Source organism: Anopheles aquasalis, chromosome 2, assembly GCF_943734665.1.
Source record: "Anopheles aquasalis chromosome 2, idAnoAquaMG_Q_19, whole genome shotgun sequence".
In the NCBI taxonomy this organism is placed as follows: Eukaryota; Metazoa; Arthropoda; class Insecta; order Diptera; family Culicidae; genus Anopheles; species Anopheles aquasalis.
The window spans coordinates 14697501-14722500 of record NC_064877.1 but is presented as its reverse complement, the minus strand read 5'-3'; the positions used below and the strand labels follow the sequence as shown (position 1 = coordinate 14722500).

At 49.6% G+C, this 25000-nt stretch overlaps 1 protein-coding gene across 1 annotated transcript in view; it reads left to right on the top strand.

Annotated features, from left to right (window-relative positions):
- The window catches only part of LOC126569205 (connectin-like), a 93755-nt gene that overhangs the window by 33295 nt on the left and 35460 nt on the right, over window positions 1-25000 (top strand). The window contains exon 2 of the mRNA XM_050226145.1: window positions 2958-3032. The gene's annotated coding sequence lies outside the window, so the exon portion shown is untranslated. The remainder of the gene's footprint in view (window positions 1-2957; window positions 3033-25000) is intronic.

The following is a 25000-nucleotide window of genomic DNA, read 5'->3' as shown; positions in this document are numbered from 1 at the left end:
TTTGTCCTGAACATACTGATTTTAAAATACATATTAGGAAATATTGGTCAATTCTTTGGCCGCAATAGAGATACGCCAAACATTTTGAGTTCTTCTAAAGAGTGTAAATTCGAATACATAGCTATTTATTCTTGTTATTAGCGATCTTAGGAAGAAATTTATAAATTTCATCACTCAAAGGTGTCCATTTAAATACAATGTAGAAGCATAAATATGATCAAGCAAATATTTATTTAGCTTATGATGGTAAAGAAATTCCGTTAAGATAATTTAGTAATTTAGCAAGGAAATAAAAAATATTGCAGGAATCAGCTAGACAAATTTACAATGAGCTGCCCATCAAACTGATTTTCATTCACAATTTAATGAATGCTGGCATAAAGAGACAAAGAAACAAACAGCAAAATTTTTTTATCCTGCCATGCTCGAGTGCATTCACTATTCTATTCAATGCATTGCATATTATAAGGAATGGTGTGCCAAAAAGCGGTGAAATTGCAGCGAGCATTTGGTTTGATGTACTTTATTCCATTTCGGAATCACGTTCCAATGTATTCCCAAAAAAAATACGAATTGACATGCCGCTCCGTTTTGAAGCGGCAAATTGTTCCGCCCTACGGATTAGCGACCTTTACCTCGACTCCATCGAGGCATAGAGGCAAACCGGATCGAATTGCGCACGATCACGACCATTCCGTTGCATAATCACATGAAAGCCGATACATTCTATGCATCGCAATCGTGTGTAATGGCACGTTTGAACCGTTCACCGTTGCCGTCTCACATTACCACAACAGCAACGTAAAAAAAAAAATACGAAAATTTCGAGTTTCACCTTTCCACGGGATCAAAAATGCTGCGTGGTTCGTTAAGTGCATTCCCGGCGAAATGCACTCGCCGGCCAGCATTTGCCGCCAAATCGATGTTGGATGAGCCAGCCAAAAAATGAAGTGGAACGAATCATGCTTCATCACTTTGCGTGGCCCCACGACAGCGCAGGAGGTGACCGCATCTTCCCTTTCGCCTCTTCCACGTCCACCCAGAGTTCAAAAGCCCAGTCATTCATCATTTCATCAAAAAGCGATCGAAACGGTCCATCAATCGCGCGGAAAAGACACACCACGTCACTGTACAGAGAGCGAGGAAGCGAAAAAGGGAAGAGAAAACCCGCGAATCATCGCGGCCACCACCGCAAACGTCATCGAATGGCTTCAACTGTCAACGGATGGATCGTTCCGCCGATCGTCCTCTCATTACGCGCTCGGCAACCCTTATCCTGGCCGCCGTTTTCCTTTTTTTCATCCCCTATTTTTTCGTGCCCCACTGGGTCTGGCTTTCCTGGACCTGTTTACACCTGCTCCGCGGCCACTTGGCCACCATCCACGTCGCGCCCAGCACGACACGACACATCAATCAACGATCAACCGGCACCCCGTGGTCGTTTAGATTCGAGAATTTTTTCCCGCGATCCACAAAATGAAAAGCGACATTCCATAGCACGAAACTGGAGGCGTGGCGTGGCGTGGAGTGCGGTTTATGAAAAATGATCGGAATATTCGATATCAATTATCGAGTGGCTTTTTCCAGCGAACACCGACGGTTCCTGGCAGGCATGTGACAGCCGTTTAATTCGAATGAACACAGCACGACAGCCGCGCCAACGCCACCACCATCGCCTGCATGTTGACGAATTAGTGTGTTCCAGCACCACACAAACCATCGAGCGTATTTTGTTTGTTTTTCCTTTCCGTTTTTCTATCGCTTCGCTTTCACTCCGTTGACGCGAAAATCCTCTTCCTCGTCATTGTCGGTTGAGTGGTTTTTTTTTCGTCATCGAAAAACTTTCAATCCCATTTCCGACAGATCCTCAGGATCAGCATACACTGAAAAAGGAGCCAAGCGTGTGTAGAGGCCGCAACAATTCTAATCCATCGATTAAGGATTAGAATCCCTTTTTTCCCGCGAGCGAAACACGAATCTGGCTGACTGGCACTCGCCACGTTCGTCTGTTACAGTCGCGATGTGCGCTCCACGGTGGGGGATGGATCGTAATCCGGTAAACCGGGCCGTTTCCGTTTGACCCAAAGTGCTTAGCGGGTGAAAGCCGTGGCGTTGCTGTTACTGAATGGACACACCGTCACCGGAGTGTGTGTTGGTGATGATCGTAAAAAATTAATTTCCTTTCGTGTCCTGTGATAATAACAGTCGCGCGGTCAAATCGATGGGATCGACGAGACAGACAGCCACAATGTGTGCCGCGTGTGTCGATATGTTGCTGATGGCCGGAAGTGGTTTCCTTCCCAGCCCTTTTCTCTAGCACAAACGTTCATTTCGGATCGGTTTGGGGGCGGATAAAATTGATTGAACGGTCCCAGAGCGCGGGAGTGAAGCGGAAAGTGTGCCAACCGCCGGCCACTGCCTCGGAGTCCGGCGGGACCATCGACAGCTGATGCGTATGGGTCCCTTGCAACTGCCTGGCTGCGCAGGACTCGACCCAGGCCATTTCGGGGCCTTCGACGCGAAGGCTCAAGCCATAATTTACTTTTAATTACACCCTGGCTACCCACCACAGACACAAACAACACAAACCGAAGTAACAATAACAACTGCCCACAGCCATCGACGAGAACCGTCGTAGAGCGAACGATGGATCGTTCCCTTGGATAGAGGGACCTTGATGGCCTTGTCTGTATGTTTGTGTCTGTGCGTGCGGTGTGGTGTGTGGTGGGCGGAAATAAAATGTCTCTGAATAATTTCCTTCCAACGATAATTACAATTGTTTGACATGGGTTCTAATGTCACTGCGGCGGCTGCTCCTTCCTGCCCACGTGCCCGGTCCAGGGAGAGGGCAATCGGACTGGAAAACGGAAAGGAGAACAGGCCACCTCCCGAGGGAAGTTATCGTCGACTCCGGTCCCTAATACCTTGCGTCTCTTGCATCCTGTTTTTAATTGCAGATTTACCACATCACAGTCCTCAATCACCGTGCTCTCGAGAGTCTCCTGTTCCAGTTCCAACATATCCGGATCAAGGTGAGTGCACGACACACCAGCAAAGAGAGAGAGCGGGCGAGAGCTTGCGGTTAGGGAAGGGACAAAGTTCCGGATAACATTCAGTATTCGAGGAAAATCTCCAGCAAAAATCCTCCTCATCGCTTACCGGTAATAACCGTGAGGTTCAGAGGAGACCGTGGGGAAACGGATTCCGCATGGAGTGGAAGGTGGGACTAAAACTAAAAACAATCAAGTAAGTAGCAGCAGCGGACACAAAGTTTCAGTTCCACACTCCGTCCCCGTGCGTTCCCGAATGTGAACGTCCTTGGGGAAGAAGCACTCGATCCGAGCGATCGATCCAACCGATGCGATTACACGTCCAAAATCAGGGTGGGGAGGAGTCAGGGAACATCCAGTGACACACGGAACCGAAAACCGCACACTCATATTCGAAAAAGTAATCAACCGACCAACCTTGCAAGACCGGTCCAGGACGAGACCGATACGCAGATGTTCCATCCCATCCGAGACCGTAACCACACCGACCGAAGTTCCTTATCGGACCTAAACCGCCAGTCTCTTTGTGTGTGCTTTAGTGTGTGATTTTTTCTCCCGGGGAGGTTTGAATTCTTTCCAATGGAAGCAAAGCACCAGCTCCGATTAGACGGATACAAGACCGCCACCGTGCTCGTAAAACTTTCCCCGAAAATGGTCAATTCCCTTTGCTACCTCGAGCGGTGTCTCACAACTCAAAGGGCTTCCAACGGCTGTCGCTTCCGTTCCACAGCGTTTAGTCCAAAATCCTGCTATTGACCGGCCAGTGGACCGGCAGATCTGCCAACCATCGACAAGCACCACTGTCCCTGGAGACAGTACTTAGATCTAGTAGTAGTGTCTATGGCAGCGGTTTTTGTTCGCTATCGCTATCGCTAACAAACGGCAAGCTAACACCAGTTTTAAAGGTTAGTCGATCCCCCTAGTAGTAGCTGGACCAGGCACTAGGGCCAACTACTGCGGCCATAGTTCGGTATCGCCTTACGTATGTTTTTGTTTAGCACCTTTGTTCTTGCGATCCCTGGACTTATGTGTCCGTTGTTACTATGCGGCGTTTGGGACTTCCACGCGCACCGCCTGCGACCAAGGAAACCAGCAGCAGTAGCAGCAGCAGCAGCAGCACACTAGACCACATTGACATCAGTTCATAAACGACTCGACAGCAAACGACGACGACGGAGTCGGGTCTTCCTGCGAACCTTGGCAGTTACGGTACGCTCCGCAGTTAGCAACCGGAGGCCAGTCGACTTCAGTCCGTTCTCCCTGGAGACACCCGGGCTAGGATCATTGAATTGAACACCCCTCCCACACACCCGGGATCTTCTTCTGCTCCTTTCCACCGGTTAAAAGCAAATCCTGACTCCTGACTCTTCGCTTCCGTCCGTGCCGGGGGGTGCTCCCAACCGTGCGATTTTCCTGCAAAACCAACAGCAATTCCGATACAAAGGGAATCATTTCGCTGGCTACCGAGGGGATTCGTCCTCATGTGTGTGCCACTGGGTCGGACTATGGGCGTAGCGTTACACGAACGATTCGTGGAATAAATGGATATTCCTTTTGCCAACTATTTTGCCATCGATTTGAACGACCACCGGACCGTCGTCGTGAGGACCAATGCAAAAGGAACTTCCGGGGGTTTTCATTTTGACCTTTCTCATCACCAACAGGCCCGCCGGTCAAGAGGGACATCGAATCACTTTTCTTTCCAAAAGATTGACTCCATAAATGGCAAATAAATTGCAGAAAGAAGGCAAGAGTGGACTTTGCATTTGACTATTATCTCCCAAGATTACGTGTCCATAGTTCTAGTGGGGCCGGGTGTCGGCTCGGACAAGCGACCGGACCGGGACCGGACCTAGGACCGGGTAGCGATATTACACGCTCCCATGTTTATGTGTGCCATTTGATACGGATAGTTAAACTTCGAGCCACGCGGTGGAAGGGAAGGTGGAAGCGTGGAGATGATCTTCCCAGCCCAGGAGCACCAGGGACCATTAGACGACGTAACCCACGCTGGTGTTCCCACGCGCACCAACCGGAGACCGGCGCCACCCGAGCAAAAGGGGGCAAACAATTGCCATGAAAATGAGGTTATGGGTGATGAATGCCTCGGAGCACCCCGGAGTAGCAACGCTAGTAGCTTCTTCGAAGTGGAGGTTCGCTTGGAAAGCTGACACACTGGCATCGGCCTCTCGGTCTACTGGTTGTTAGGATATTAGAAACGATTAATTCTACCTCGACGCCTCGACTTCCAGACCAGCTTTCGTGGAGAAAAGGAGAGAAGAGAGAGACAAGAGCGGTGTGCGAAGTGTTGATGTTGAAGGCGAATCCCTATCGCGGTTAGTATGACACCCGTTCGACCCAACAGTTCGATGTTCCCGGCGTTCATTGCTGGGTCTCTGGTCCAGCCCAAAGACCTACATCGTCCTTTCCCTGGCATGCAATTACACGATTCCGTATGTCGCAAGCAGGTCGTGTATCGGTTGGGTAGCCGATATTGTTTGCTGTTTGAATAGCCGCCTCCTCCGCCTTTGCACACTCACTCTTCTCTTCACGTTCCTTAAGCTGCTTCAGGGCTGCCTGGTCAACTGGCCGGGGAAAAAGGAAACACAGACAGACAGACGGTCCGCCGCCCAACGGGGTATTCGAACGTTCCGAGTACTCCGAGTACTCCGTTGTTTCTCTTCTGTCTTGCGGGAAAATTAAACATCCAGCTATACCCGGCCGGCGGCCATTGTGTGCCGGCCTCCAGGGTCATCTTATTAGTACGGAAAACATCAAACGGTACAAGTGCCCACCCAGGGCCACCGGGTGGTTGAGGACCAATGGCCCATCGTCGATCGTCCGAACGGGGCTCTCAATGGCACCCTCCAGGCGAGGTAGCAGAAGCGACCTCATCATCGAAGAGACCACTGGGCCGGGGACGTGTAACGTGTGTTTGTTGTCCTTTCCTCCTTGATCCCGGGTACTCACACCACAAAAGGGATCCATTGAAGGTGTCTGTATGTGAGAGCTCCCTTGAGACACACATGCGTGCGAACGAGTGGCAATCATCGCCCTGAATCCGTTGAGGAGCCTCTGGAGCTTCAACTTCATCGCTCAAGTTCAGAATTTGGGGTTCGATATATTCCGACACGGCCACTCGATTCCAAGGCCCACGGAGAGCTCGCTCGATGATGATGATGCGACACGATGAGTATGCTGATTAGCCTTGTCGTTGTGGCCAAAGGCGGATGGTGTTGGTTGGCACAAAAAAGCCCTAGAAGAAGACGAAGAAGGACCGCTCATGGACCGGTCCAAATCATTTTCCATCCCTTCCCGATCACGGCTTCCGTTTGTCCTTACCAATGAGGTCCAATGAGGAAAGGGATTTGTTCGTCCTAATTCCACCTTCCCTCGCACACATACACCAACGAGGGATTAGGTGGTTTGCGAGAGTGCTTCCTGAGTCGTGCGTCACGGGACCAGCATTTTCATTTGTCATTTGTCGTACCCCTAGGGTGCCGGAGGAGAAAAAAGGTGTCCGTGGTGTCACCTAGCAGGGGGGGATGGAAGCATAACCGACCTACATATCTTCTCAACCGGCCGTGATTTGTTTATGCGCCCGGACCCACGGATGGATTGCTTTGGCCTGTGCAGAGATTAAAAGCTTATAGCTTCGGCTTGAACCCACCCCAGGACCGGTAGCTCTCTCTCTCTCTCTCTGCCTCGACCGGACTTGATGAAATTTCATTTCAGCAGACTCCGGACTCCGGTACCGGTGGGGGGACTTGTGTCTTATTATGGTGCCGTGGCTTATTACGGAAAATGCTCACGTAGCATGGCGTGTTTTGGGACGAGGAGCAGGATTTATCCCCCCCCCCCCCCTTCCAGCCCATCAGTGGACGCCTGATGTTAATTAAGGGTTTAGTTCCGTGCGTGTCATTCCAGGGCGTTGTGTGTGGCTGTGATGAGTGAATAGGTCGACCTCCTGCTTCGATATTGGAACTCCCTGGTACTTCGTTACGGAAATAGTCATTCGATTGTGTGTACCGGCCTTTCGGATCAGTGGCCATCGAACACAACCATAATATAACAATCATTACGACCTCCATTAGTGGCAGTAATCCTTGTTCCTTCGGATGCTCCAGCCAATCGCTTACTTTGATTGAGTCTCCTCGGCTCAGTACTCCCTTAGCCTACTGTATGGCTCAAAACGAACCTGCTTCTTAAGCTTCTTCCAAAAACTATCAAAGTATGCTTGGACTTGCTAAGGAATCTTCCGTAGTTCTGTAGTTCCGTAGTTCCCATCATCTGAAGCGAGAGAATGTAATAAATTCCCAAACGCAAAAGGATCTTCATGGGTTTAACATTCCAGGCGGTAAAATGTCGGAAAATAGTGGGCCCTCCACCCCCTCCTAGATCATAAATCGTGGCGCTCTTTCGTTAATTGCAATCCGTACCCGGGCGTTCGATTAAATGGTCCATGAATTTTAAATCTCTGCCCTCTGCCCTGACCGTCGACCGGGCCCGGGACCCAGGGCGTTCATATTCCGACGATGATGGTCCACGTCCAACGGTGATGATAAATTTTCTCTCCGAAACAATTTGGATTACGTGCTTCACTCGCTTCAAGCATGTGGCCGAGGCACTCGAGCCACAAGTCGGATCGTCAGTGAGTTCCGAGGTCCTCCGGGTCAGCACACGTTCAAGCGCCACCCTTCCTTGAGTGTGCCTTGAGATCCAGTGCCACGAGACCGAAAGCAGACAACAGGCTCCATATTGAATACAATACGGATGGCCAAACAGCACGGTCCGGTCCAGTCGTCAGTCAGCGTTCTGTGAGCTATTTTTATGATTTTAAGGTGACCGGGAGACGGAGGGGGGGGGGGAGTTTTAAATTTCCCGTCACGCACTCATAACTCTTCCTCTTTCGCTTGGAGCGCGCTGAAGGATGCAGCATCCGTTATCAACTCGCAACACGCGTATCTTCACAATCCTCCAGTCCGTGTCCGTCTGTCAATGTGCGTTTTGGGGACAGTTTGCTGCATCTCGGTGCAGGAAAGTCCTTGAGGGTCCCTGTTTCACCGTCCTAGAATCGTCCTAGTAGCAGCGACAGCGACAGAATGGCACCACGGAACCCGGAATGGATTTTCAATTCAGCTGGCATCAATTTTGTGGTTAAATGATTCAAAATCCTGTTCCGCATTCACGTTCGGTTGGAGAAGATACGGAAGACAATCTCGTGTCCAGAGACGCTCCGTAAGCATCCGGATGCATCGTAGCCGCATCGGACCGAAAAACGGGAACCATTAGAATGGCAGACGGAACCACAATTGGCCACCGTCAGCTCATTTCGAGCAGCAGCAGCAGCAGCACTAGATTGACACCAATTCCCGCAAAATGCTGGAACAAAAAGGCGAAATCCCGAAGGAGGAGCCATTCTCTTCCGGACGATGGTAAAGGACCGTTTTTGGAGACCGAGGGCGTCCCCCGGGCACCATCTCTAGCGACTGATAAGACACGCTCATGGCCCGACCCCAGGAACGGAGCCGTTGTCCTGCATATCAATTCCGAGGCTCCCCTTTCCCTCGAACTAAACCTTGACAAGAACATTCCGAAGCGATTTATGAACTGTGGAACTGGAACTGTGTTGTTAAAGGCCCTCAGACCAAAAGACAGACGAGCAAATTTGGGCGGGGAGTCTCGTGGAATGACCAAAGACTCCATGGAGTCCGATTCCGCCGTGATTTCGGCGTGATTTTCGGCTTTAAAATCAAATAATCAACTCCAACAGATGGCACGGCGGCTTCAGGCGAGTTCCACACGGACGGGCGAGCCGGACTACTGCTAACCACGTTTGGGGCCAAAACTTTGAGGCCTGGATCCACCGAGAGAGCGCAAGAGGGAGAGAGAGCCCCGGAGAGCAGGCTGGCCACAAACCAAACCAACACACGAGCACTTGGGCCACGTCGGAGTCGTAGAGTGGACCACTTCCAAGTGAAAACTTGTCGGAGTTTGCTCCACCGACCGCAGACCACCAGGAGCAAATACGCAACCCATTCCATCGCACACATATACAGAGTCACACATACTTCTAAGCGAGGGTTTTAGAACTATCTGGGGCAGCCAAAAGCAACAGAACGTAAAGCGCGCGTTCGAACGTTTGCTGCTTGATAGCAGAAGATAGAGAGTTCTCTCGGGCCGGTTGGCCGTCCGGTAGCGCCAACGCTGACGCACGTGCCTGGAATGTGGTTAGAACTGGTCCATGGTAGCAGCAGCAGCAGAAGCAGCAGCTTAAAATCGATTCACAATGGCGAGCGAAAGGATTGTTTGCCGCCTGCGGCTCCCGATTGCTTCGTTAATTGTTTGAGCTGACTCTGGAGCTGAAGCTGGCGGTGAAGGTCTGCTGGCACGCACGCAGCACTTTCGACAGCCGGGAAGATGATTCATTCTTATCTCTCATGGTCATGGACGCTGGCCCGTTGGTGCTGTTTCGCCCCCTTCGGGCGCTTAGCTCTTGGCTTTATCCTTAATCAGTGCTAAATGAAGCCATCGGCGCTTGGTGAATGGCCATCGCCGTTGAAAGTGGTGAACGAATGTGCAGGAGCGAAAGAGCATTTTGACGAACAATTTCCTCTCGAGCGGTAATTGCGATCACAATCACGATCAGCGCGCTCCGAATGAGGGTTTTGTTACGATTTTTTTCTTTCTTCTTTCTTGGACCATGGAGCAGCCCGACGATGGAGGGTCGATGGAGCTCTCGATCCATCTCAAGATACATGAACCAATCGAACTGAGGGCGGGACTGAATAAGGCGTCATGGCCCGTGCTCTTGAGGATCACGACTAATATCAGATAAACTGCCAACCGAATCTCACAATTGAAGAGGAGCGAATTCGACCGAAAAAAAGGTCATCCACTCTCGCCGGACTCTCCGGAGATGGACAGACCGTGTTCCGTTGAGCAAGAAAGAAAAGGCTGAACATAACTAATCCACCAACAATACCACCGTGACTGCTGGCTTCGGTGGCGTTATCGTGGCAGCGAGATCGATTGGGTTCAGAGAGTGGATGCACATTTTGAAAGGATTGTCAGCTTAATTTCCTTTAACTCTTCACAGGAGAGTATTCGACACACATCATGAGAACGTTCTGAGTGAGATGCTTGATGGGAAGTCCCGGATTATAGACCATTTGACTGAGAAATAATTAAAAGTATAATAATTAGAAGAGTATTTAAATGATATATTGTTTTAAGGATATGTTGCGCACAAACTATTGAAAAAATCTACAACTCTTCGTTAATTTGATTCAGCTATTCAGTACCAGACCGATCGTTTTATCGGCATTTCACCAATAAAAACCATTCATAAGTGATTTCGGTAACGAATTCAACACATTCCGGTCCAAAAATGGTTCATTTTTGACCAATTGTTAAGAAGAAACCATTTAACTTTATCAATTCAAGTGGATGTATTATTAAACTATAAATTTTCAAAACATTTTGGGTTCTATTTTGATACTAAGTTGAAAAAGTGATCGCACTACGAAGGTGACGGATTGGTCGATGATCAAACCGGGTTCGTCGCTTAAAAAGGCAAGTCTTTTGATTGGTATCAAAAACCGTTCCGATCGTAGCTGCGTGATGGGTCATCAGAAAAATACAAATCAATATTCTTTTCATAGATCATAAATTTATCTAGGTAACGACGTCGAGTATTTGATGAATTTCAAGTTTTTCGATTTTTGACAGATTTTTGAAGTTGAAAAAGTGATGCTTTTGCCGATTCTGCGATAAAAATACGAACTTTACAGATTTGTTTAAAAAAAGTGTTAACAATTTTAATGATATCTCGACGGGACTACCTGGAAAAAAGTGTGCAGATTATGTGTTAAAAAATTCAAATCGATCGGTCAAGTAGTTTTTACGGTACGATGAGCACCGAATTTGAAAACGTTGGTTTTGGGAAACGCTATTCAAAGTAGAGAGCTGCATGGAACCTTGTATGAAACGGGGATTTTCAAAAATCTATATCTTTGTCAGTTTTGCTTCGATTGGCCCAAAAGTTTTACATAATACTCTTGAAAGGATCAGCATTCTGGGAAAAATGTTAAAAATATGTGTCACAAAGTAAATTAAATATCTTAGCGCCCTCCTTAAAAGGGGTATTCGTCGAGTTCAAAGGATTTCTACGTTTGCACTTTTGAAATGCACTTTCAACGATCCACTTTCATTATTCCTCATGTATTACTAGTGCCATTCGTCGAGCTGCTAAATTAAACGATCAATATCTTTCTTCAGCATCACGATTCACCAAGCATCAGTATCCTTTTGATCAGCCAATTGTTGAGTCGGCGAGCTTAACGCAAACCCCAGCAACCACCGTTTCTGCTTACCAGCATCCGACGCACTATTCGTCTTCATCCAAATATCCACAAAAAGGAACTTTCATCCCTAATCGCTTCCAATCGAGCGGATGCTTCAACAACAACGATTAACGCGAAACAGTTTGTTGTGCACGATACCTCCCCCCTCCCCCCCCCCCCCCCCCCCGGTGGGAGCTTAGCTGCATTGTCCATTGGTACTGCTCCGTGACTCCGGACGAGAAACAAGTTTTTCCCCGCCTCCCCCCGGGGGAACAATGTTTCACCCACCCAACACACAATGATCGTTCACGGATCATTGACGCTTTCTGCCACTCCCCGAGAAGGTGGTCCCCGGGATGGTTGGCAAATAATCCACCATCAGCGTGACGTGACGTGCAAAGTTTAAACTATTTCATCCCCTCCCCATCTCCGATTACCCAATGGAATGTGCCGTGGGGGAGGGGGGAAGGTTCAGTCGATGAAAAACGGAAGGAAAATCCACCCACTCATCACACGAGCCACGAGTTCGAGCTCCAGCAGTCACGAAGTGAGTTTAAGCGTTCCGTCAGCACTCTCTTTCCTCCATCACCCCTCAACTGATCGTAACCGATCGTGACGACCCGACGGACGGTGGATCAAACGGCCATCGCCCGGGAGCCATCGAAAGCCGAGAAGTCTTCAACATCTTCCGGGCAACTTGGCGCAAGATTGATTTCCCCCGAGGGAGTGCCTCAGCCTCTCTCTCTCTCTCCCTCTTTTGGTTCAGTTGCACTTTGACCGAGTGCATCACGAGCGCAACTCTGGTACGTGTCCGCCACAGCCACTGAACTTTCCATCCATCCATCCATCCATCCTTCGGTTGCATGTTATTCTCCTACTACTAACCTCATGACCCATGTCCGTGGCCGGGTCACCATCAAAGCAAGAAAAGAAAAGCGAAAATTTCAGAAACATCGAACATCTTCCGGTTGGACCACCCCCCCCCCCCCCCCCCCCCCATTTCACGAACCCTGGTCAGTGTAGTGCACCAAACCGCTCTTGGCCGGGGGCTAAAAGGCGCGAGTGCAAAGGGCAAGCACTCGTCCAAGATGGGAAGGAAAATCAACCGGAATAAGCCGATTACTACTCCTTCTTAGCTCGCTGTGCTGCTGCTTCTTCTCATCGCCGCCGTCGTCTTCGTCGTCCTGAATTGTGAATGAGCTTCGTCGATTGGCATCCAACGAGTGGCAGGACCAAGCGATGCAGCCTCGAGGGAACACCGGAAACGCAACCACCCAAGGAGAACGCCTTCGATGCGCGATGCCGTTGACGGCCTGGTTGGTCGTTGTGGTTTTACTTTCACTCCCCCCCGGCCGGCCAGCCAGCAAGCCATTGAAAGAGACGGCTCTTAAGACGGAAGCGTAATGGTAACGCCACGCAACGCTCTTTGGCGAAAGACGTTCCCGGAGCTGCCGGCCAAATCGTGGCAGCACCAGCACGCCCCAACAACGGTTCGTTACATTGGCATCAGTTCAGTTCAGTGAGTTGCAGGGGTCTGTCGAACTGTCTTTCGCTGCAGTTGACGTTCGCGGACGTTGCTCGGTCCGTGTTCGCTCGTGTGCGAACACGAAAATGACCTGAAGAGAGAGGAGAAGCCGAGGGAGGGGAACAGGAAAAGAAAATACATTTCAACATCGAAGTGAAGTCCACAACCAGGAGCATAACAAGCATCTAGCGCCAGCAGGGGTGGTGAAGTGGCTGCAGAACTCACACCAAACCACACAGTCACACCTTCGACGAACGCTGACTGACAGCTAGAACTCGCTATGGCCGAGTGAACGAGCGAACAGATAATCCGGGTTGCATTGTCAGAAACGGGAACATTCTGTCCAGATTCCGGGTTCGCGGGGGAGCCCGGACATTCGAAGACGTGCAGCAGCAGCAGCAGCAGCAGCATACCACAAAGCGATGGTGGAAAGGAGCCCGGTCGCGTCCACTCGATGGCTACAAATTGACATTGATCCGTATGCTTAGGTCAGAGATAATGCGAAAGTGCACCAAACCATTGTGTTTGTGGTATTAAATGGGTGGAGAAAAATTGGGAAAATTCATCCGAAAAGTCAGCCTTTTTAGGACGCACAACCGAGAACCGCGAGCATATTGATGAGTTTACAGATTTTGCAGGTTATGGAGTAAAAGCGATCAAAGTATTTATTTCATCTGATCCGAGAGGGCAATGGCTGCCTTATGAGTGCTTTTCTACGTACCTTCGTGTGACACTTTTTGGAATTTTTGCGGGGCAAGTCTCATCGTACCTGATGGCGCTACAAAAGGCAATGGCCACCACCGTTTCGCAAATGACACTCTCTCTCTCCCTCTCTCTCTCTCTCTCTCACGCCGGGAGTTTGTTTATTTATACTTTCGTCGGTACACATTAGCAAACATGAAATTTCATTTCCCGTTTTTTTCGCATTCGCAAAACAACACATAAACCAGCGAGCGTGTGTCGGTGAGGCAGAGAAAGGAACAGAAGAAAAGCGCTGGCGGTAGTAATGGGATGGGCCAGGCCAGGAGCACCGGCTTTTGGCGCATAGCCCGGCATCCGAACACCGGAAGCATCATCAAGTTGTTAATTCCAAAATAATTCAATTCCCTCCGAAAAACGCTCCATTCCAGGCCCCAGCCCGGTATGAAGCAGACCTGATGCAGCACCGGAGAAGCGAGCGAAAAAAGCGGCCAAATTATCATCCATAAAATTTTATTCGTTTCCTCATTTCGTTACACAAGGTATATTGCAGCCCGGCAGGCAGGCAGGCAGGATGCTCGCCTGCGCTCTCGTGTGTGCCGGTGAGGACGAGTTTTCTTTTCTGTGCTTTTAGAACCACGGCCGTTGCCATTTGAAATCGATTTTCCATAACATAACCTCAAATCACATCACGCTTTGCTACCTCGGCAAATGGTCTCTTGAGAGTTTTTAGTGGATTCGCAGGGCGAGGTCGGGGGAAAAGCTGTGTGAGAGTTCATAGAACACGAGCCGGCCAGCACTTCACCAGCATGCGAATTTTCAATTTATAAAACCAAATTCCGGGAGCGAATGCTAGTTCGCCATTAATTAAGCGACTGGATAATGCGCATAAAGTGCATCCCTCTCTGTAGCGATGCTTACTTTGATGATATTATATGCTGCTGCTGGTGGGGCTGCAAAATGAAAAAAAAAAAACAAATCAAGCAAAATGCCATAAAAGGCTGTACTGTCGGAGGGCTGCCTGTTCTCTGCAGCCAATGGCTACGCTGATTCGATCGATCATGGTCGATGGTGGTCGATGACGACCGCCACCGTTGGCTTTTTACGGAGTGGAGTGAATGGGGAAGGTGTAGGGGTTGTGGCGGATCCGCGATAGTAATAAAAGCGATTTCCATACTTTTGCCCCGTTTCCGGCTTTTCTTTTGATCGCTGCTCGAGCAGGGAAAATGCGATGGAAAAACCTCAATATATTGCAGCGCTCGCCACTAACGAACGAACCATCGTCGTCGTCGTCCGCAGCGAAAAAGAGCTTCCAATTGACGATGACGACGATGGCTACGAAGACGAGGACGAGAACGATGTCTTAACGATCCAGGAAGCGCCCACTGGCTGCCTTCCTGCCTTGCACCACGATTCGGTTCGATGGAAAACCATCAAAAAGAAAGATTTTTCGAGATCCTCGTCGTGTGCGTGCTGCTGCTGCTTTTGTGGGAGATTATTGCTTTGTGAAAAGTGGGCAAGATCTACTCGGAGTGCACCACCTTCCCTCTCCCCTCTGTGTCGACGCATATGCTGCAATCACCGTGCGATTGTATGAAGGGGATATGAACAACCGAACCCCCTCCTTTGGTCGGCTGGCTGTACTGGTTCCGGAAACATTTCGGTCACACTCCTGCACTCTCTCCCTTCTGCTCTCCTTCTTCACTCCTCTGTCTCTGGCGCCTACACTCTGGACGATAAAAGAAAGTTAAAGGAGAAAATCAATTTCCCTAAGTTTTCAGCTTCACACACTGTGTGCGATCGCAGCTATGTGTTTCGCAGCTATCCAGAGGATCCTTTCCTTTTAGTTTTAAGAAAGAAAGTCCTCCACCCACTCCTTGGCACAAGCGAACTCACATGAGAATCGCAGCGCAACATAAAAGAGCCAGCGTCCTTTCAGCGTATCGTGCCTTGGCGTTTCCTGGTGTCGTGGGTGCCCCGAGTCGGCGCCCCATGCAGTGTACACTAATTTTCCGTTTCCTGACGTTCTTCAGAGCGACCTCTCCACCCCTCAGGACACATTGGAACATTCGAATGAAAGGGCGAAGAAAGAGACCCACGTCCCACTGGCATTCGCTGCTGCTGCTGGTGGTGCTGGTGTATACAGTACCAACCCACCAGCAACGACGATCGTCGGGTTTGCCTTGCTATCCAGTCCATCCTGTCAGCACACATGCGACCTGGGTCCTTGGCCTTCCAAGGCGCGACACAAAAGCGCTGAGATGCCATCGAAGTAATGAAAGAATTGCTTTAATCTTTGTTAGTCGAATTAATTAACATCGTAACACAGACGAACACACACGTACATCGAGGCTTGGCAGACATAAATAATTGAGTTGAGTTGTGGGAGGGAAAACGAGAGAAAGCCACCGAGCGAGACTTATTTCCCCAGAGGATGTGGAGCAATTTCTATTTAAATCATTTTTTCTCTCCCTTTCTCTGTCGCTGGTTCAAGTGCAGGGTCTTGAACCACTTCATCCGCAACTGGAAGATGCAAACCACATCGAAGCATTCGCATTCGTGCAATGGATTGAATGCGTTATCCTTGCTCATCGTGCATAGGCTCATCAAGGAAAATAGCTCAGCCATCCAGGTTGAGCAACCATTTTCTTGCAATTCATTCACTCGTTTTCTTGCCAATCAGCTTTGCAAGTGGTGCTCAGGATGTGGTTATCAATAGAAACCAAGATGCAGAATCATCCCAGTACCGGGAATTGAAGCTCGTTGCCTGTTTCCGGAATGATTTAAAGCAAACGCTCGCACAGTATCTTTAATTACATTTAAGCCACCCTGTTGCTTACATCTCATCGCTATTGAGCAGAGCCCCCGGGAAAAAAAACGAGCAGAGATATAAACGAAATCAGTGGTGCTGGAATGTGCAAGTGCATTCTGGTGCGAAACCGGACACGGTACGCTGCGTATCGTATTAACAATGTATTGACTTCACCGCTGAGGGCGCGGGTTTCCGGAGCAGGGGTGGAAAAGCTTCCCCTGTTTATCCCGGTGGTTAATGCTGGCACACACAGAAACGGAATCACTGCTCAATCTGTAGCTCCACGTGGATCCTGGCAGCTGCATAAAAACCAATGAATAGCAGAAATTGAATTGAGCGAGAAAATGAAATGCATTCACCAAATGAGATTCCCCCCATCCCATTGATCCGGATGCAGATTCCTCGGCGAGGATTTTTCCTTCCTTTTCTTTTTGTTGGTTTGTGGTGTTTGTGCATCCAGGACCATCGCTGGTGCAGCTGGTACCAAGAGTACCGGAGGAAGAAGGAGTCTAAAAGTGGCGGAAGAAAGGGAAGCCAGCAAGATACCAATCGATGCCAGGGTGTCTGGGCTAGTAAATTTGCATAACACCCCATTTTGCTCCACGACCACGCTGTCGTCGTCAGTGGCCTGCAGCACGAAGCTTTTCTATCATTACAGATTCATTTCGATTACTTAGGAGCAAACAAAACGAGCCCGCTCCCTGCTGTGCCGTGCTGAACGATGTTGCCACCCATGTGCTTATACTGCTGCTGCTGCTCCCAGTGACCGCGCGAAGCGCGCAAGCAGCTCGAGCTCGAATGGTGAAAATTGCATTCCGCCTGGCCATGTGACAACCGTTTGTCTGCTGCTTCCTTTTCCGGCCGAACGCTTTTATGATCATTCCAAAAGACCAGGAAAAGAGAGAGAGAGAGAAGAGCGAGCAAAGAAGAGGCTGGAGGGTGATAAAGCGAATAAAATGTTCTCATCGTATCCTGGAATTGGGGTTTGGACTTTGAAGTTGGTTACGGATGTTGCTTGCACCCCGTTGACCACATCATCCTCCTCCAGCGACCCCCTGTGTGGTTGTTGGCTGCACGTCTGGCCTCCGGGAGTCCTCGTTCGCGCACTCGACTGGAAGGTAATAAAGTGTCCCAATAAATAAAGCGGACGAAAACCGAAAAACCATCCGGAAGATGTCTTCAGCGAGCGTGCCAAGAAGCCAACAAGAAGCGATTGCAACGGCAAACCGGTCTCGCGAGCGATCGCGCGACTCTCGTGGGACTTTTTACTGCCCGCTCCCCCTTTGCACCCGTTTTTTCCTCCCGTAGGGTAGGATTTTCATTCCAAATATATATATTTGGGTTTCACCACCACCACCACCAACACCACCGCCATTGCCGTAGGGTCACAGCCAGAAACGGCGAAGTTTGTGAGCTGCCGGCGGATCACTGGCAGCCTCCGTGGAATATTAACTAGCTGGCTGACAGCGCCTGGCCACGAATGCAGCCCCGAAGATGAACCAATTGGAGTGAAGATGGTTGGGGAAAAAAGGGAAAAATGCTGCCAACCCCAACGAATGCGCCAAGGATTCACCGAGTGAAGTCAAACTCGCTGGCAAAACGCAACCGGAAGCGCACAACGGTTGCGCTCTGCGTTCCGTTCGTTCGTTTCGTTTGCTATAAACGAAAATGTTGGACACGGAATTTCGAGAGCATTTTCCGCGTTTCAATCGCGAGAAAGTCTGCCTTATTGGAGGAGATGTGCGATTCCTCCGCGTCCGCATCAACAGCAAAGCGACGCTGAGCGACAAATGGCCACACTTTGTCGTAGGGAAACTTTTTCCTCGTCTTTCCTTGTCGTAAGGGAATACTTTTTCAACAATAAAACGGTGGCGCCCATCCTGCTGCCCTTTCCACTGTTCAACCCCGAAAAAAGAAGAAAGCCAGCCAATCAATTTTTGATGAGGATGTTTGCAACCGGAGCTCACCAGCGCAATCGGAAAATGATTCACTGCGTGGCAGGCGAGGGGATGCTGAGGAGATGGTGGAAGAGGTGAGGGGGTATGGATTCCATTAATCATCGCCGTAGATTTGTCACAAGATTCCGCACAGTTCGGTTCACTTTAACATCCCCAAAATTTGTTCTGCGTGTGCCGGAAAGTAACAACATATTGTCGATCCATAGCATAAAACGATCTAGCATAAATAACCATATATGCAACATAAAATAGCGTACATGAAGTGGAGTAAAAGAAACAATGTTTGATCAAGTTCACCACTAAGAATTCCCATTGTCCTTCTTCCAGAACAAGATACTCAGTAGCATAAAACGCGTAAAAATGATTTCCAAATCCAATCCAAATCAATGCCTACGTAGATGCTCCGCTCGTTTAATTCCCAAAATGGTTTCTCAATGAATAGCACCGGCGCATAAATACCCGGGATTTACGCGTTGTTTTCAAACCAAAAAAAACCTGTTTCTTCCTTCCATCCTTGCGTCATTCCTCGTTTATCGCCATCCGATAACCCACCTCCACCCGGAATCGATCGGTAAGGTGTGCGCCCAAAACCAAAACAACACGATAAATAATTCATAAATGCCGGCAGCGGTGTGACTTTTGGGCACTAGCACCCTGCATACCTCGGAGAAGGCTGCTCCGATTTCGAATCATTATTATTGAAACACCCACCGAGCGCCGTGGATCCAAAACATGCCCCAAGAGAGCATCACTTGGGCGGAATCGGTGAATTGCAAAATCTAGATCCTTATGTTTGTCCTCTTTTGGGTCTCCGGGAACGTATGTATCCAAGGATCTTCGATTATTAAAGTTGAGTAGACACTCCTTGATCACACATACACACCCGCGGGACCCACAAATCCCGGTGTCTGGTGATTTTTGGCCGAGATCATATTTCGTGCAAAATGGGTCCACGGTCCGATCTCGGTTTCATATTTCCGCACGTAGCAGGCGGCAAGCGAAGAAGGTATTCTCGGCTCCAATTCAGGAGCTAATGTTTGCTCAAATTTGATCAATACCGTCCCAATATTATTCCACTGGTGCCAGTTCGCCTTACCGGAATGTGTCACCGAAGCGCCCAAAGTGGATCCCCAAAGAGGAGGGCGGAACAATACACAGAGAGCGAACAAAAAAAAACCGTTTTCCTTTCTGCTGAGAGAAAATTCCAATATTTACATTCATCGCCTCGCACCGGCACTGCTGCTACTGCTGCTGTTACTGCTTCTGCTGCGGTAGTCTAAATAAATTCTAAATAATGAAAAAAGGACCGGTTGGTCCGGTTTTTGATCCCGTATCCCGCAACCATCCTCCTGCAAAAAGGATGCCTCGGAAACCAGGACTCAGGGAGGGCAAATAACGAGCAAAAGATGAGGAGCGAATTGTGCCGCCATTGAAGAAAAAGTGCCCAACAAAGGGGGTGCGAAGCGGAACCTTTTTTTTTTTGATTCCGTGCGAGGCGGTAGCACATTGTACGCTAGAAAGACCTCCGCCCCCATTCCGCCCGACGTGAAGAACGCAAGACACCACCACCAGCTGTGGGTCAGAGAGGTTTGCTACGGATTCTAGCGTCCAGCGCCCGAATGCTTTGGCCTTGATCTGCGTGCTGCTCCCGGTCGCGCAAAACTCAGTGACCAGAAACGGAAACGAAGCAACATCCTTTCTTCTCCCCTTTTTTGTTGTTCCCGCCCCGTAATCCTCCGGAACCCGACCGGATCTTTCGGCGAAGGTAAGCCAAAGGTGAGAATCAAGTTCTTCTGCGTTCGCATTCTTGGCTGACCACCACCCATGAACCATCCGCCCATGGAGTGGACAATGCGGTAGCGCAATAGCCATAGCCCTGCGAGGGTGCTGGAAGGAGGAAAAATGGAAAATTATGAAAAGAAATCCTGAACCGAGACGACGTTGGAGGCTGAGATATCCTGCAGCTTTTTTTTTATTTTCCTTTCCCTTCGTCGCAAAGTCGGAAAGCTGGAAAAAGGGAAAAAAAGGATGACACCGAAACCTTTCCCCGTGGCCGAGGTCGAGAACGGAACGGATCCGTTCGTTTTACGACCTTGCAGGGATTTGCTTTTCTGTCTTCTTTTTTGTTTATTGTTTATTTTTTTGGTTCTGTGGGCCACTTTTGGTAGATGCTGGGCTTCTCAGATTCTCGTTCTGCTCTTAAACTATTATCCCTAAGACTTGTAAAATGCATGTAACAGCATGCCAGCATGCCAACGAACCTCAGTTTGAGTTACTTGCTTGATCGATTTACGTCAAAATAGCTGCAGCAGATCATCATCCTGAAGCCAGGGCGTTTATTGCGAAAACTAGTTGTTAAACTGCTGCAGACAGACTTGCAACCAAAGTGCATCAACACTTCAAACACAAAAAAGTGAAAAAAGGAAAGGAGAAACCATCCCAAGTATGAAGCTTCCACGACACCATCGCTTAGTGGATCATGAATAAATCTCAGAAAACTCTCACTCACTTTTCCTCTGCGAAGTCATTATCCTGTCTACCAGTCTGTGAGGTTGTCTGCTGCTGCTGCTGCTTCTGACAGCCAAGCGTTAATGCCAACTAATAACATCATAAATATTTGTTCTACTTGAAAAACTTCAAAACTTGATCCGAAACCACGGCGAGAGCAAGGAAAAGCTCAAACAGAGCACGAAAAAAAGAAGGGTGGAAATCAGTCGTCGTAGCAGTAGTGGTAGTATCCGGTTGGTTGGCTGAACTTTGGAGCGCCACCGCCTGAGGCACACTTGCAGAGGGCTTCTTTACCCGGTCAAGTGTAAAAACTCATCAGCACCTCGACCTTTCCGAGCCGGCTTTCGGACGAACACAAGCACCCAGCATTAATGATCGTTGTCCGGACCATTCGGACGGCCGGTTCTGTCCAAGTAGTGTGCGTCCATATGTCCAAACTCGACCGCACCACCCGTGGTCAAGCTTTTAGCCAGTTAAATCGGAAAAGTTTGACAGTTGCTTTGACAGCACCGCAAGCAGCGGAAGCCGTAGGTCGTGACGTAGATTTGTGTTTGCATTCTTTTCTTCATCAACACCAGCGCGCCTCCTTTGACTCCTTTCACTGCGTGCTACGTCCCTCGTCCGAAGTCTAATGGTGGTTGACCACATGGCACGCAGGGGGGGGGGGGGATGGTGGGGGCCGGGCACCATCGTTCGACCCGGATCTTCGCTATCGGGGTTTGTTTTTTTCGGGGCCGCAAAATGGCGTTCGCACCCTTGCTCGTCGGTGGCGTCAGTGGTCAAAAGATGGAAAACTTTTTCCCATTTTTCCATCCTCCTCCTCCTCGGACCGCTGTTCGCACGACTGCGAACGAGCAGCAGGAAGCAGGAAGCAGGAAGTGGATCAGTGTCATCACGTGTTTACCTTTGCCGGTCTCCTGTCTCTCGTCGCAAAACCTTGGCAACCAAAAGTCAAGGACGACGCATCTGCGCCCGCCAGCATAGTGTGGCTGGATAAGTGGAAAAACTTTTGCCCGTCCCGTTTCCATTGTTTACAGTTTTTGGAAAGCACAAAACTTGTTCCCTTCGGTGAGTCGGCGAGCGAGGCGAAATGCTGCTCCCGTTTCTCGGTTACTGGTGCTACTGAGGCGGATTGAAAGTGATCTCATTTCTGCTGGGTTAACCGAGCATCGGATCGGTGTCATCCGGTATTTTGGGACGGACGGAAAGTTAGTTTCTCTGCTACTGTGTACTTCCCTGTGCGAGCCCTCTGTTGATGTGCCTGGAATTTCAAGCGAGCACAAGCCAGGAGATTGATTTCAGTTGACGCTGACGCGACAGTCATTATTCGATTGGGAGCGGTGGTGGGTTGAAAGTGGCGATTCGAAGCGAAATGTGATAGCGCTGGTGCTATTGATGGGCGCTTAACATGGAGCGCACGATCTCAGACGTTAATCCAGGATCCCGAGGCCTGCGGGCAATCTGCGGACAAGCAAAACAACTCCGCAAGACGCCCAAGGTGTTTCAAGGCGGAAAGGTAAACACAAACAAACCTTCCCCCACCCGTGGGAGGGGAATCCCAACCCCAACTAATTAACCAAACGGACGCCTCCCCTTTTTTGCCGGACGATCGAGCTCCCAAAATTCTTGTCAACTTTTCGCCGGAAGTCCGTTACGGCCATTCGCATAAACTCCAGTTTGCTCCAACCGCTGGTCAGCTGTCACTGTTCAGGGACTTTCCCCTTTGTGAGTGTCTGTTGAGCAGGAAGAGCCCTTACCCATCTATAGCATCCTGCCACTGACCCTAATTAGCTTCCGTATTAGCGGATAGGAGCATCGTTCGACTAGGGACTAGACGCCTTCAGGCGATGTCCCCATGAGTTTGGCTACAGATCCCGGTGCTCCAGGACGCGTGCTTAATGGAGTGTCTTCATTCAATTTACACAAAATGCTCTCAATCTTGTCACTAAATCCTTTAAAATTGCTCCCTCCGTCCTCTTCCGGTGAATACCAAATTTAAGGACATGCTTTCCGGAGGTCGAAAACAAAACCATGGTACTGGTAAGCCGGCAAATTTACTTCCAAATTAAAATATCCCGCATTTTAAGCTTCATAACGAGTGCGAGAACACCGCAACGCAACAGCAGCACCAGCACCAGGCCACCAGTACCACTGTTTACGACACAAAAGGCCATCAAATGCAAAGCGTGCCCGCGTTTGGCTTTAAATTTGAAATATTGCTCCTTCTCCCCCACCCTCGGACACACAGAAACACAGTCACACACCTGCGGACTGGTGGCCAACACAGGGCCTAGAACAAACCGTGGCAACGACTTCTGAGTCATGAGTCGGTTCCTTGCGGGCATGAAATGCACCCATCAATCGGGATCGGCACTAACTCTGACGTTTATGTACCCCCTCTTCCCTCCAGGTCCAGAGTGTGATTTAAAATTGTTTATAGACCGCACCATAAACGTCGTCCCAACAGTCCAATAGCAACAGCAGCAGACCTTCTTTCCCGGCAAATGCAAACCCAGAAGCTCCCTGTTCCTTGAGGGAGAAGACAGCAAGAATGGAACGAGTAAAAATGATAACAGCATAAAGAAAACGAACCAGAAGAAAAAAAAAGACAAAGAAGAAAAAGAAGCAGAAGGGTTTGCATAGTGAAAAGAACCAACCGAAACAAGACACGATGGCACGATGAAAAGCAAACCGAACCGAAACGTTCAACATGTTTGATTTACCAGCATCATTTTACGAACCGGCCGGCCACATCCAAATCCCGGAGAAGTTCAGGTGTAGACGCAGGCAGGCAGGCAGGCAGGCAGCGCAGGTCAGCATCCACTTTCGCTGGGTTGAAAGGTCCCTGGAGGAAGAAGCTGGCAACCGTCGTTGGTCGAATATAAACAGCAGCAGCAGCAGCAGCGGGATGGGACTACATTTGTTTCTCTCGTCTCGTGGCCACCGGTAGCGACATCATGTTACTTCTGCTTTCACTCTCTCTCTCTCTCCTTCTCGCTCTGTTGCGTTGGAGCTTACAGGATAACATCCTTTACAGGAATCCCTTTACCTTTTGCGCTACTCCTTCCCTTCCCTCTCGGGCTCTCTTCGTGTCTATTTGGTCCTTTGTTCTGGTTGATGGATTTTGGACAGCATTTTGGCATACAATCCAGGAATCCAGGACAGATCGCTACAAACCCATCCAGGTTGGCGTTGGGCCAGACTCGCTGGTCTCCTGTAGCCGGTGCCGGTGCTGCAACCTTTTGGTGGCTGACCTTCCCGGGGACATTTCAGCTTTTGTGAGTCAATCGAATCTCGGCTCCATCCACGCGTTACTAACGCGGCGATCTTCAGGTGCCCGGTGTCTACCTGGTGTCCGTGTGCTAACCGACCGACCGACCGACCTAAAGACCGACGGACCGGTTCGACCCTTCCCCATTGAATGCGCTTGTCGTTTGCGATTTGCCGTTTGAGTTGCGTCCGTTACGTCTCGGTTTCGGTTCACCTTAAACTCCACTGTAGATGGCCAGGTAGAGGAAGGAAGGATCTTCGTTTGCATGTCTGCAGCAATAAATCTTTTAAGGGTGTCCCCGGGTCATCCTCTTCCTGCGAAGGTCGAAGTCAGGTGGACCCCAGGACGGGAGGGCCCCCGTCGTGTTTACCAAACCAACCATGGTGAACTGTGTGTCTGCGTGGAAGTAGAATGGGAAACGGGCGACAAAAAAAAAACACACAAGAGAGGGAGTAAAGCACTCTCGGCATCAGCATACACCCTTCTGGAAAGGTGCTAACCATCCATCTCCTGCTTCTTCTCGGGTAAAATGTGTCAAACACTCTGATCCCGTGACCGACACTGAGTGGACCCGGGGCACACAGAATAGAACTTAAAAGGGAACCAGCGCGAGCGAACGAGCGAGAGAGAGAGGTAGAGAAGACTAAGGAACTCCGGAGCCCGAAAGTCAAACATAATCCCGCCCTGCTTCGCCTCGCTAGCACAGCTAATGATTTGTCACTATCTCCAGGGACTATACGCGGTCCCCCAAGAAAAAGAACTCAAGTCTCGCGCGCTGTGCGGATTGCGTTTATTAACTCCCTCCAGAGAGAACATATTTTTATGACGGATC